This window comes from Marmota flaviventris, chromosome 3, assembly GCF_047511675.1.
Source record: "Marmota flaviventris isolate mMarFla1 chromosome 3, mMarFla1.hap1, whole genome shotgun sequence".
Taxonomy (NCBI): domain Eukaryota; kingdom Metazoa; phylum Chordata; class Mammalia; order Rodentia; family Sciuridae; genus Marmota; species Marmota flaviventris.
Window position 1 is genome coordinate 123,559,551 of NC_092500.1, and position 12,468 is coordinate 123,572,018.

A 12,468-nucleotide genomic window follows, 5' to 3' on the forward strand; every position below is an offset into this window, starting at 1 on the left:
AGCCAACACGCTAGGCTTCTGGGCCCAGGGAAGAGGCTTCCTAGAGGTTGAAAGATGTTTCAACCACTGTATACATCCACTGTATACAATTGCCATTATGATTGACTGAAAAATAAACCCATCTCTGAGACAGGATTTGGGAGATCCCCACACCTTGGAAGACTGGTGTGTGGATCTCCCAAAATTCCACGCTTTGCTCACCATATCGTTTAGTTTCTTGTTGAAGCTGTGAAGAACTTGACTAGATAAGAGAAAATGGACTCTGAGCCACTGTGTTGCCCACAGCTGTGTGGCCTTGGATGAGTCCTTATGCTAACTTGAGTATCATGAGATTCTACTGCAGAGAGGATGGTGTCTGGACTGGATGGTTCTCAGTTCCTTAATGTCATTGTGGAAAGTCCCACTGGCCACTGATGGGGGCTTTTTTTCTCCCCTCGTCTCAAGTCTCTAAGATTCTCCACATTTGGAGACTGTGAACTTGAACAGGTTACTTACTGTGCCATTGTTTACTTGTCCATAAAATGGGGAGAGCGTCTGTTTGTAGGATTGTTTTGCAAAAATCATCCATTCCCTGGCACATGAGAAACCCCCTTAAGTGTTACTGATGATGATGATGAGCGTTGGGAGAGGGGATTGCAGGAACCCTCATTCTAGAATCTGGTGGGAATTTCTAAACTGGGTGGTAGAAGATTCATCCTGAATCCATCTCCTACTCCACGAGAGGTGGACCTTAGGGTAGTATTTGCCCATTTCCCTTCTGCAGGTCTCTAACAAAACTACTGACCCAGTCTTCTAATAGGCCTTTAATCCTTCTCTGTTTATACACCAGAGAAGGCGGTCCTAATTCTTCCAATAAATTTTGTAGAAATTCCGCCTAGTACTTTTCTGATGTGTGTGTGTGTGTGTGTTGTTTTCTTTTTCAAATTTATTAGACAACTTTGTTCTTGTGTGTGTTCTCCCCCCACCCCTTCTCTCTCCAGGTTGGTATTGATGTTTTAGGGTTTGGCACTTTTTAAGATTTTTTCCCTTTCCCTTTCCCGTGTGTGTGAGTGCATGTGTGTCTATGTGTGCTTTATAGTTCATTTAGTCAATGTAAAAGTCCCTCCACTGAGGCTTGGAGAGACCATCTGCATTTATTTTATCACCTTTGAACATGTGTTCAGGAACAAAGTCCGTGTAGCCAGTTTATGGTCACCTGGAGACTTCTCTGGCTTCACCAGGAAGACGCATCCCCCAGTCTTCAAGCTCTGAGGCCCTGGGTGTGCAAAGCCAATACCAGGCCCTTGGCTAAGCCAGGCCTCACAGCTCCAGCTCTGCTCGACCACACTGCCAGCTTTGCCTCCACGAGGGAGCTGTGAAACTGGGGCGCAACCAACTGCTCGCAACGGCCACTCCTCCCTCTGAACACAGGCCTGAGGGCCTTGGGCATGCTCTGTTCACAAACTCAGTCACTGAAGTCTGATTCAACTGGAACCTTCTCCCTCAAGATCCCCACCCCCAAATCTAAGGAGACCCAAACTCCTTACACATGCCCTTCTCAAGTTACAGCAGGCTGGTGGGCTACTCAAAAAGCACATGTGTTTCACAGCAAGTCCAAGTGCAAATGCTTCTGTCTTGACCAGAGCCCCTAGTTTTTCCCTTGGCTGTGGGTGGAGGTTGGCCCAGCTCAGAAGAGCAGAATCCCAGAACAGGTCAGAAGGACTCTGAATTTCAGTCTATGGATTTGTTTTCTTCAGTCCTTGGCCTCCTGAGTGACAGAGCATGGGGGCTCAAGAAACAAGCACTAATGTGCCTGGTGGGGGGCAGCAAGGGGAAGAAGTAGAGAAGAGGAATGGTCCAAAGACATCAAAATCCTTCTCTTGGAAGAAGTGGCCTCCACGGGTGAGTTTGGCTGGGTTGAATTGTCATAGAGTTCAGTAATGACATTGATGGTTAAATTATAGAAGTCTCTGCAGCAAAAAAAAAAAAAAAAAAAAAAAAAATTAAAGTTTATTGTGAAAAACAGACAAATGAGTTAGACGGCTTTTCCCCTGTACTGTGAGTGGGTGGGTGCTGTCATATCCTAACCATGGATGTACTGCATTTTTTTAAGGAAAGGTAATGCTTCAGAAAGAATGCTCCTGAATACAAGTTTAACCTTCAGAAGGGTGAACTGGGAGCCAGCTGGGAAGCATATGGGTAATGAACATTCTTGAGGCTAGCAAACAGGCAGACCAGGATGGAAAATTTACAAACAGAAAAGGCATCAGGCAGAGTCTGTCGGCCAAAACAGAAGGGGTTGCAGTTGTGGGCCCTCCAGGTTGGTAAAAAAGTGTTAGAATCTGGTACTGGGACTCAGGTTGGAAAACAAGATGAAACCAAAGAATTAATAATAGTCATAATGGTTATCATTTATGGACTGCTTGCTTCGTGTTAGGCACTAGGCATGCATCTCCATGGAGTGTTGTGCCATTCCTGGTTATTTTAACCCTTTTGTGCAGTTGAGGACATTGGTCGAGAGAAGTAACTTTCCTGAGGTCATAAGCTGGTAAAGGGAAGTGCCCAGATAGGGACCTGAGAGGTCTATGGGCCCCAGAAGCACATTGATCTAAGCATTTAAGACAGTGGAAAGGACGCTAAGTGCTTTCTAGGACCCTGGCCACCAGATTTCAGTGGGGTAAGGTGAGTGAGGAAGATATGCACTCTTGGCACACAGGGAGTGGTTATAAGGGTACAGGTACAGTTCTTCTACCTGAGGGCAGAGGCAGAAGCAGATTTTTTGGTAAGGTGTGGAAGAAGAGTGGGGTTCCTATACCACACCTGCCATCCTTTACCCAACACTTAAGACTCACCCAGACTGCGGGAAAGTGGTTATTGCTCCTGCTTGGAAGGTAAAGATTAGTCCTTCTATAATGTTCCTTTGGGGCTTTTGCAAATAGAAGGCAGGAATTCTAGATTTGGACATGAACTCTAAGATCCAGCAATCCATGTTCCCTTATAAGGCAGAAATCTATTTTTATTCATTTGATACTTTAATTTTTTTTTTTTTTGTCTAATGCCTACTAGGTATTGGGCACTATGCCCAACTCTATAGACTCAGCACAAGAGGTGTCATTCCCACTTAGAAGAGCTCTGAGTAAAAAGGGTGGGGCCTTCAGGTATAGCAGTTTGGAGTATCCTTGACAATTTCCATGCCCCGTGATAAGCACCTCCTCACCAGCCAGCTTGCTCTATTTTAAAATAACTCTAATTATCTGATAGAAAGCTTTTCCCTATGTTGAAGCCAAATCTACAGGTTAAAATGGTTTAATGAAGTTATCAAAAAAAGAGCCGCTGCAGGAACCCAGAAAATGGGCAACTAATTGGCTGCCTGGGACAGTCTGGGAAGACTTCATTGAGAGGGTGGCTCTCAAGAGTTGGAGTCTCACAGGGAAGAAGGAGGATATTCCAGACAGGAACAGCCTACAAAAGTGGAGACTAGGAAAGAATGGAAGATACGTAGAGGAAAGCAAAAAGTGTGTCTTAACAAGAAATTTAGGGGACTGGAGAGCAAAGTCAGGAGGGGCTAATTCAAGGCCAGGTAGGAAGGGCTATGAAGTTTGGAGTTTATGGTTTGGGTGCTCTTATTTTAACTTGCAGGAGAATCACCTGGACAACTTGTTAAGACTGATTGCTGAGCCCCATCACCTGAGCCTCTGACTCATTAGATCTGGGGTGAGGCAGGAGGATTTGCATTTCTAAGATGGTCCCAGGTGATGTAGCTGCACACACACTAGGAGAATCTCTGGTTTATTAAGCAATGAGGAGTCCACAGGGTGTTTACAGTGGGTTTTTGTTTTGTTTTGTTTTTTTCTTTTCTTTTTAGAAGATCATTTTGGTGGCAGTTTAATTGAGGGATGGACACAGTGCTGCAGTGATCAAATGAAGGCCTGCAAGGAGAAGGCGTAGATCTAGGGAGTACAACAGATTAGAGCAGCAGATCTGGGGGTGCAATCAACGAGATTTGGTAACCAGTGGAGTGTGGAGGTGAGCAAGGAAGGCGTTAGGAAAATGACCCCACCATGTCTGGAGGTCTAATGGTTCTAAAACAAATTCAAGAAGACAGCAAGATGAAGGATTTTAGATGTCCAGGGTGTCAAGAAAAAGAATAGCCAATAGATAATTGATTATCAAGATAGATATGAACTTAAAAATTATGAAAGAACAGATCTTACTTATTCATAAATAACCCAGCATAAATGAGCCTCTGCATTTACAAATGGGCCTAGACTAGGCTCTTGGAAGCCAAAATCATAAGCTCATTAGCAAATCAGGGAAGGGGAGTCAGGACTCCCTGGGACCTAGGATTCAGGCCTCCATTTCAGAAGGGCTGGATGCCTACCCACAGCATCACTTGGAAGCTCTGAAAAGTGCTAGGAGATTTCTGAGGAGAAGGAAATGAATATATTGAGGCCTGAGGTAGCTCCATCCCCAGGTAACCATCATGACATGAGGCCTTAGCAGTCAGCTTTCATACCAGCATCAGAGACATTTCAGGTTATATTTTGAAGGAAAAGTTCTGGGGAAGCTACTATGGCTTGAGTGTTCATATGTTAGAAAACTAATCCCCAAATTCATATGATAACAGTATTTGTAGATTAAGGGTACTTGAGAAGTAATTAAGATTGGATGAAGCCATGAGGGTGGAGTCCCATGGATGGCACTAATGACTTAAGAAGAAAAGGAAGAGGGACCTGAGCTTTCTCTTTCATACCATGTGACTCCCACAGCCATGTGATGCCACAGGAAGGCCCTCACCAGAGGCTGGCACCTTGCTCCTGTTTCTGAGCCTCTACCTGGTCTCAGGTATTATGTAATAGCAGCAGAAAACAGACTAAGACCCAAGCTGACATTTAAAGATCTTGGTCAAAAATGAACTTACTGCCGCTCTGTTTTCTGGGCTAGAACTTTTCCTGGGTATTGAGTCCTGGGAAGCTAAGAAAATAAAATGTCCTCTCTGTTAGTAAAATCCTGGGAGAAGGCAAACACCCTTTCCATTCCGGAGCTTTCAGGCATGACTCCCTCTGTCTTAAATACTCCTCCTTTGTCCTCAGTTCCCCTCATCTGATTCAAGCCTACTCTGCCTTCTGGTCTTAGTTTAAAAATTCCTTTTCTTCAGGGACATCTCTTGAGTTATTTGTGGTCTAGCCTCTCCTCCCGCATTTTATATTCTCATTGGACCCAGCCTTTTATTTCCTATCACATAACACAACTGAAATTATAGATATATGGTAATTTGTGTAATTACTTTACCATTTTGCCCCAGTTAGCTATAATCTCCATGTGTCCGCAGGTCATCCTGGTTTGAGCCCAAACTTTACCCCAAATGCTAAGCACAGCACCTGGGCTATCAGTAAGCACTCAATTCATTGTACAAATTAATGAATGAATCCCCTTAATAAACTGGGATTATGACAGAAAGAGGATTTGCACCAAACTTCAGAGAGAATGGATTAGCGAGAAGGGCTGTGCTGCTCATTGGCTGTTCAGAAATCTATGATGAACTGGGGGAGGCAAGAATCTCAACAATGTGAACTCATAATGTGCTTTATTGCCCAAAGATTTGAGACTCCATTATTCCATGGGTGAACTATTGAAAGGGGACTCAAATTGAAAGAAAACAACTTTTTTCCATATTTTATATTGATGCATTATTATTGTACATAATGGTGGGATTTGCTACATATTCTTACAAGTAAACAATATAACAATATAATTTGGCCAATATCATTCCTCAGTCGTCCCCCTTTCCCTCTCTTCTTCTGTCTCCCTGGTCCCTTTTCTTTACTGATTTCCTTTGATTTTCATGAGATCCCCCACACGCACCACTTTCTTTTCCTTTTCTCACTCTAGCCTCCAAGTATGAGAGAAAACATATGTCCCTTGACTTTCTGAATGTGGCTTATCTCATTTAACAGAATGTTCTCAAGTTCCATCTATTTTCCTGCAAATGACATAATTTCATTCTTCTTTATGGCTGAATAAAACTCCATTGTGTGTATATACCACATTTTCCATATCCATAGACAAAAACAAGTTTTAAATGTAGTTAAGAAAACCAAAATCCAAGGTCATGAACCAGGGTTATGCTTACACTTCAGAGACAAAGGACATCTTGTATTGATTTGGCAGTCACTCATCCATTCAGCCATTCCTCCATTTCACACACGAGGAATCATGACCCACTCTTCCTAGGTATGGATTAATGCAATGACAAATTTGAACAGATGAGGCTCAGGCCTTCATGGAGCTTACTACCTTGAGGGTATGGCAGGAAAAAATTAAGAAAATATATAGATAAGATAATGTCAGGTAGAAGAAATGTAACAGCAAAAGACAGAGAAGGAGTAGTGAACAGTTTGGGAGGGCGACGGTGGTATTGTGTAATTATGTTTTCATGGATAAAATGCTTGCTGCTGTGAAATTCAAGGCATGAAATGTCAGTATGCCTAAGGGAAGTCAAACATATTTTCCTAGACTGTGAGCAATTAATGGTCCTAATTAAGGCCTAGGATCTTCAACCAAAAATCCAAAGCCAAGCTTTGGCAATAGAAGTGCAAACCAGGCCCAATTCATGAATGAATCACCTCTCTGTCCTTCAGCTGAGTAAAATTTTTTATCAGAAAGCTTGGACACCTAGTTCTCACCATAACAGGCAGGCGCAGTGCAGCCTCTGTCCACAGAGGGACTTTTTACCCTGTCAAACCTGTTCCATTCCAGAGGAACAAGATGCAGTCACTCTCCTGCTGTCAGGGTGGGGCCTCTGGTCCCCCTCCAGATGCTCAAAGGCCTGGGGGAGCAGGCGGTGGGCAGGGCCACTCCTTCTGAATTCCTGTGCCTCTGGCTCCTGCTGGCAGCTGCCCAACCAGATAGATGGGGAGGTTGGCCCAACCCAGGCCTAGGATTTTGCCTCTGGCACCCCAAGGGAACACATCAAGAAAACTACTCAGGTGACTTTCCTTAAGACTGTAGTGAGTTGTTTGTACTCAACAACCCTGAGATTTCTTTCCCCGCAAAAAAGGTTATAAAAGCATTCCTGATTCAATTAAAGTATTCTTGGACTCAGGCTACCTTAAGAATGAGTGGCAGGAATGAGAGCTTTGAGATTGTACAAGAAAAAGGGTCAAGCTGAGTGGGCTTTGGGAAGCTTCAGAAAAGCCACTGGAACTCGGTTCAATCCCAACCTACTAAGCCAGCTAGAGAGGTTAGGCAACCCAGTCAAAGTCACACAGCTAACAGAGGGCAGAGCTGGGATGAGAATCAGATCATCCATCATCTAGTACGGAACATTCTATTATTCCACTCGGCCTTAAGAGGGCCAGTAGAAGAACATTTGCAAGAGCCCTGCAGATCTCACCTGGCATCTACTTTGCCAACCATCTCTATATTCTCAGGCACTTCTCAGAAACCTGGATTTTTCCACATGCAATCTCCAGTCTGTGGTCATCTGACCTCCAGAGGCTGTCTCTGTGGCTGGTATGCAATGACAAGTCAGGCAGCATGAAACCTAATCCCACCACCATATTAATCATGTGACCTAATTTCAAACTTCTATAAAATGGCATTAATGCTGATTCCGACCTCTGGGGTGATAGTGAAAGTGTGTTTAATTGAAACAGGTGGTCTGAACACCAGTGTGTGGCTGTAGGCTGCAGAAGGGTCCTGAAGGCCTCCTCAGGGTCTCCTTTGAATTATAAGGAATTCCTGAGGCTCTCAAGGAAATGCTGTAGTAGCCAGGGAAGACGGAGATCACTAGTAGGCTCAGGTGACAGTCATCTAATTGATATGGTAGTCATTTGGCATTTTAATAACTGGTTCCGCTGGACTAACACCTCCCAGCCTGTCATCTACTCTGCCTATCTTTCAAGGATGTTGTCAGGATAGCAGACAGACACACAGGGCACTTGGCATTTAGAAAGTTCCAGAGCATCCACTTCTGTCCTGAGAAATGGAACCTGAACCTTCAGGCTCTGAGAAGAGGAAATCCAGAGGCCAGACCTACAAATTCTACTGCTTATTGCCACCTTCACTTGAAGGGCGTGTTACTTTTTTCTTGCCTAATTCCCTCCCATGGTAGCCCAAGTCAGTTCTTCCAGTGCTTTTGATTTTTAAGTCCAGATTAAATCTGAAAGATTTTTTTAAACCCTTACAAAATTACACTCAAAATCATGACACCAAAGGAGGTGGGAAGCAGAGGATCCTGGTTTCCATGAGTTTCCTTTGCAATATTTGCCCTCTGTCCTCTTGTGTTCTGCCCCTGCTCCTGAGGGGTTGGAAGGGCACCGGCCCTCTTCTGCTCCTTTCAGGTCAGTTTCACAGTGCGAAACACATGGAGGACCTGCTGGTGCTAGCTCCTGCTTAAGGCTGGTTGAGCTGATTGCTACTAGATTTTTGTAATTTGCTGTCTGCCCTCAGACCCTGTTAGCCACCACAGGATAGCAGAGGTGGGAGAGATACAGTGCACACGAGTGAAAGCCTGTGTTATGGTTTGGATGTGAGGTGTCTCCCAAAACCTCAAGTGTGAGACAATGCAAGCAGACTCAGAGGTGAAATGATTGGGTTATGAGGGTCTTAAATCAATCAGTGAATTAATCCCCTGATGGGATGAACTGAGAGGTGACTGAAGGCAGATAGGGTGTGGCTGGAGGAAGTGGGTCACTGGGGGTGTAGCTTTAGGGTATATATTTTGTATCTGGCAAATGGAGTCTCTCTCTCTGCTTTCTGGTCATCATGCAAGTTGCTTCCCTCTGCTACATTCCTCCCCCATGCTGTTCTGCCTCACCTCAAGCTCTGAGGAAGAGAGCCAGCCTTCTGAAGACTGAGACCTCTGAAACCATGAGCCCTCAAATAAACTTTTCCTGCTCTACAATTGTTCTGGCCAGATCTTTTAGTCACAGTAGTGAAAAAGCAGACTAAGACAGCCTGCTGTGTCCATCCTGAGCCCCGGATGTGAGTCCTGGAACCTGGTCCCACTGCACAACCCCTCCTTCAGCACTTGCTCTGTGTCAGACCCTTCTTGACAGATTGCAGCCCAAACTCCTGGAGGAATAAGACACAAGGTGATCAATGTTTCCATGGTTGTATATTAGGGAACAATGGCTTGCTCTTAGGACAATAAGAGGCTCATCACCTCACCTAAAGGGAGATGGGACAAGGGAGGGGAAGGTTTCCTGGAGGAGATGGTGCCTACAGAGAAATAAGAGAGGGTATTCCAGATACTGCAAAGAGTACCTGAGAGCAAATATATAGGCTTGAGGTGTTGGGACTCAGAGAATTCAAAAGGCAGCACGCAGAAATCCAACATGCATACTGGAGAGCTTGGACAGGTCCCCTGCAGAAACGTGCCATGAGGTCGTAAAGCAGGAGAACAGCTGTCAATAGATGGGCCACCATGGGCCCAAGGATCTCATTTGTCAAGAAGGGATCTGAGCTTCCTCTGCCTGCCCTTAGGTTCTCTGTACCATGTGCACTTGCCCCTGGGTTGTGGTCAGTCAGATCTAGGTCCATCTGGAGACAGAAAACAGATGTATTAGCCCCTGTGTAGATCCCAAGATTCTCTACTATATCCCCTGGAAAGAAGAAAAATTCAAAGTCACATGGAAGGGAAAAAACCTGGACAGGCATCCTGGCAGGTTGGAAACCAGGTTTGGAGAAGGTCAGTGACTTGGGAAGAACTTCTTCCTTTCTCATTCCCCTCATCTGGGTTTGACACATCACTCAGCATCACCCTGGCTATTCACTAGTCCCCTTTCCCTGGTGGGAGGCCCACTTCTGTCCGTGCTTTTTCTATTGCAGTTGGAAATCCAGATGCTGGGTCTCAATCTGAGAGTAACCTAGCCATCCATATTGCTCCCTCCCCTCTTATCCTGTCATGCTTCCTTCTGAACTTTTGACACAGATCCTGCTTCATGTCAGCACATATGTCAGGCCTGGTGAAGGCAGCATCTTCAGGGTGGGTCTTGCACCCTGCACTCATACCACCTACTCCCCTTCTTGCCCAACAGTCAGAGCAGAAAAGCTGCAACTCCTGAGGAGGGTAGGAAGACAGCAGAGGCCTGGCCTGAGGAGCACAGGGCTCCTTGCTGCCCTCTGCATTTCTTTGCACTGGGATGCAGCTGACAAGGGAGGTAGGGGCTCATGCCAAGCTGTAGCAGGCCCACAGCAAAGCTGACTTTCTTCCCTCCCTATCCAGCATTCTAAAGGAGCAGAATGAGAATAATCTCTGAATTTTCATCAAATGTCACTCTCATCAGGCCACACCCACTCTCTACAGTCCAAGATGTGTTGTTGGGTATTTAGGACCATTGACAGTGTAGCCACAGCCTGTGTTCTAGCCTTTTCTCTCTCATGCTAACACTGAGCCCAACTCCCCTGACTTTTTCCCTTTGTCTCATACCTTGCTTGCACTTCCCCACCTCCAAACCTTGGCAGGGTCCACCCTGTGCCTCCATGGGTCATTTTCTGACCCAGCATTCATCCTGCACAACAGCCTCTCACCACCTGGCTCAAAAGTAATGCCAGAAAAAGAGATAGTGCACTTACGGAATCCTGACTCTTGGATTTACAGCTTTCTCCTTTGACAGATGAGGAGGCCAGGCTCCAAGAGAGGCAGTGATTCCTTGATAAACAGTGGATAAACAAGAGAGCTGGCACTCAGACCTTGCCCCAACTTCAGAGCTCAAATCTCAAATAGTTGCCATGAGGAATTTTCTTCTTTTATTCATGAGGAGGGAGAGAATTCTAGATTACAGTAATTAGTACTTCTTGGAGTGTTTGACCCCCACATTTTCTGAAGGGAAAACCTCCTAGAGCTTACTTGGGCTATAATCAGAAGCTGGATCCATTCCTCTTCTCAAGACCAGCTATGTCATTTTGTTAGGTAGAAATTCAGAACCCCAAGATGGCGGAGGCTGGGTATAAGAAGAAAGCCACTGGAGGATATGACAGGAAGACAAGTCATGTCATGTTTATGATAAGCCCCATTACCATGACAACTTCCACCACGGAGGACTTACCACCATGACAACTTTGGCCACAGGTTTTGTTATTTTAAAATGACCAATGGGCTTAATTGGAGAGTATTTTAATTAGGTCTTTTAAAGTAACCAATGGGGGAATATTGGATACGATTCTAATCAAGTATCATAAGGTAACCAGTGGGGTCAAGTGGCACAAGGTCTTCAATCAGGTAGAAATAGGGAAGAGAATACCTCACAGTTCAGCATAGAAGACGCCAATTTCCAGACATCAGGGTCACGAGTTTCTCCCTCTCGCTCCACCCACTCCACTCTACCTTACAGAGTGCTACTTCCACCTTCACCTTCAATAAATCTGTACTTTGTCAGATTTACTGTGTTTGTGTTGCTCAATTCTTTGTTCAGGAGACCAAGGACCTGGACCCCAACTGGGCACCCTGATGATAACCATTTGGGGGGCCCAGTGTAAAATGCAAACATGGGGTTCCTGTTCATAAAGGATTAAGAATTTCAAAATTCCAACAGCAAAATATTAAATGCCAAATACAGGTCCTTCTGCACTCAGTGCCTCATGTGGCCACTGGTCCTAGCAAGTTTCTTTCATATAACAGCTATAAAAGGCCAGAACATTTCTAATTTTCCCTTTCTTTTCATTTCTTTCCTTTTGTTATTTCTTCCGTCATGGAGCTGGGGGATAGAACCCAGGGCCTGTGCATTCTAGGCAAGCACTTTACCACTGAGCTGCCTGTCAGCCCTCATTTTTCTTTTAATATAGTGATTTATCCTAAATGCTCCTTGAATTGCCAATATTCATTAACCAGTCTGTAATCAATGACCCAGTGTTCTTTTATCTTTGTCAATGTTAATGTTTTATGTTGAATCAGCAAAAGCAGGAAAATCTTTTTTCTAATGTGAATGTATAATTCACTCCTTTTTTCTATTGCCTTATATCATAATCCATGCTAGAAGTCATTACTTGTATTGAAAATGCATCATTTCCATTGAAAAAATATCTGTTCTTCTTAATGAATTAATACTACTAGTGTGATCTGAGAGACTTTTTTGTTACAATTTGTTTCTAGATATCAGGAAAACTTCAATCTTACTTCAAAGAAATTTTAAATCCACAGAATCATGTGAATACACAGCCAGGGGGATTCCCAGCGTTTGGGGAGGGCCAGGGCCAGAGGTTGAGGTTTTATTAGCGTTGTGGTTGAGGTTGGAGGCTGGGACTCTGAACTACTAAACCAACAGATCTTTCCAGCTGCACACTCCCCCTCCCCACAGCCAGCAACATCCACTCTTCAGACCCACACTTTCAGCCTACAGCAGAGTGCTGAGAGGAGAGGATGGAGCAATGCACATTTTCTGCAATTGTATGTTGAGAAAGACAGAAACAATTTCCTTGAGCCAAAATGAAGTTGGGCTGGATTACGGCCTACTCTATACATTTGATCTATCAAATCAGGCAAGA

General features: G+C 44.6%; 1 long non-coding RNA gene across 2 annotated transcripts; it reads right to left on the bottom strand.

Annotated features, from left to right (window-relative positions):
* Window positions 1-1,457: 1,457 nt before the first annotated feature.
* Window positions 1,458-10,919, bottom strand: LOC114104913 (uncharacterized). Of its 2 annotated transcripts, none has more exons than XR_003584910.2 (3): window positions 10,561-10,919; window positions 9,250-9,525; window positions 1,458-1,949 (listed from the first exon to the last, which is right to left on the bottom strand). It is a non-coding gene; the product is annotated as an uncharacterized lncRNA (long non-coding RNA). The 2 variants fall into 2 exon arrangements; XR_003584911.2 differs by lacking the exon at window positions 1,458-1,949 and having other exon boundaries at window positions 9,102-9,525; window positions 10,561-10,636; window positions 10,835-10,919.
* Window positions 10,920-12,468: the final 1,549 nt, after the last annotated feature.